Source organism: Zalophus californianus, chromosome 4, assembly GCF_009762305.2.
Source record: "Zalophus californianus isolate mZalCal1 chromosome 4, mZalCal1.pri.v2, whole genome shotgun sequence".
NCBI classification, from domain to species: Eukaryota; Metazoa; Chordata; class Mammalia; order Carnivora; family Otariidae; genus Zalophus; species Zalophus californianus.
Window position 1 is genome coordinate 25,356,542 of NC_045598.1, and position 1,991 is coordinate 25,358,532.

The following is a 1,991-nucleotide window of genomic DNA, read 5'->3' on the forward strand; positions in this document are numbered from 1 at the left end:
TTCAGGGGTGGAATTTAGTGATTCATCAGTTGCATATAACACGCAGTGCTCATTTCATCAAGTGCCCTCTTTCATGCCCATCACCCAGTTACCCCGGCCCCCATCCCCCACTTCCCCTCCAGCAACCCTCAGTTTGTCTCTTATGGTTTGAAGCCACTTTTCTTAAGTGTAATTTGTTTTTCTCCTATAAAAATCCTCCATGCGGACCTCAGGCTGTCTTTACGTTTGCTGTCATGGGAGGACTTTATCAGTGTTTGAGCCGGACTGATAACGTAGGGGATTAGAGTAAATCCATGGCCCTGAGCAGTGATTCCAAACCCCACTGTGCCTTTACAGTGTCCGTTGGCTCATGTCAGCAAATTTTCATAATGGCAGGTTTCAGCTGGGGTGTGTCCATACAGAAGAACTTTTGAGATGGGGGAGAGAGGGCATAATTGGGAATCTGGCTTGAAGCAGACCACCATGACCTCAGCAAAGAGGAGGAACATCAGTGACGTCATTACCAAATATTAATAATAGCAAATGTAGCCAGTATTTATTGAGCATTTGCTCTTTGGCAGGCTCTGTGCTAGGCGCTTCGTACACATCCTCTCACTCCTCACGGCAGCCCTGGGAGGAAGGTACTAATCTCCCCATTTCCCAGAGGAGAAAACTGAGGCTTGGAAAAGCTAAGTAATGTGCTTGGGTGGCATGTTTGAAAATGGTGGGGGCAGACTTTAACCAGATCTGTCTGTCTCTGGAGCCTGAGGTGTTCCTAACTATTGTACTGAATCCCCTTCCACTGGTAACTCAGGTGTGAGAATCCCAAAGCACTTTGTGGACCAGGTTTCTTACTAAAATTCCTTTATGAATTCTCCTTTTAGCAAATACAGCAACTGAGAATCCCTAAATATGAAAGTGTCTGAATGACCCGAATTGACAACACTTGGAGCAAGGCTGAGCTGTATTAAAGTACTTGATGGGAGTTAAACCACAGGAAAGGGAGTATGTTCAAGTCCTAGAAATACTGGTCCTAGGACAGAACTTGAGAAGCACCAAAGGGAGGGTGAGACTCTCCTCAAAGGAGCTCTAGACCACTCCGCACTCCCACCACCCCCCGCACACTCTGTCATCTTTTGGACACTCTCCGTAGCTGCCAATGCCTAATTCTCAGTATAGTCCCAAGTCTTCTGGAACCTTCACTGTGGAAGCCAAGTTGAGCCCTCTCCCCCGTGTCACCAGCTCCCCTGTTCTTGGAGGTGTGCTAGTGTCTCACGCTTCCAGTGAATAGTTGGGTGTTCATTACCCCTTGATCCTTTGTAGCAACAGCAGGTTCAGCCTGAGAACACAGGCGCGGTGGGCCGGGAGGGAAGACGGGGCCCAGGTGGACCCTCCTCCCTGCATAACCGACCCTTCCTTTGTAGGAAGTTCTTGTTCAGGTGGCTTCTGTGTCTGGGTCCTGCCCCATCGCTTTGCGGGGGCACCCAGACATCCTCCAGCAGGTCTTTGCTGCTCCAATAAATGGACGCCTGGGTCTGGCACATTCTGAGCTTCGTTAATGCGAGTCTGCCGTTGGGAAGCAGAACCACTCTGCAGCCTGGGCCTCAGCCTGTGTGTGCACTGCTCAGCCCCCGGTGATGGGAAACTGAGGTGGCGAATGCGACCCTGGCAGGGTGTCGCATGTGAACTGTGTCCCCTTACCTGACTTGTGTACCCTCCCTCAAGAAGGGCATCGGCTCCTCTGGGGTGACCGGAAGACACTCAGAGGATTCTCACTCCATGGAGGCAGCAGGCCCGAAGGTGAGCGCCGGGAATGGGGGCTGTGGCTGCGTTTAGATACCCAACTTCTTTAGACCTGGGCTCCTGCAGGGATCTCACCGTCACGGCCGCCTCAGCTTCCTTGTCCCCCACAGCTCCAGCGAGGCGTGCCCATCCCACCTCCTGCAGAATCAGTGCCCCAGCCACAGTCTCCCTCGGAAGGGCATTGTCCAGCGGGCCACACCGGGAACCTT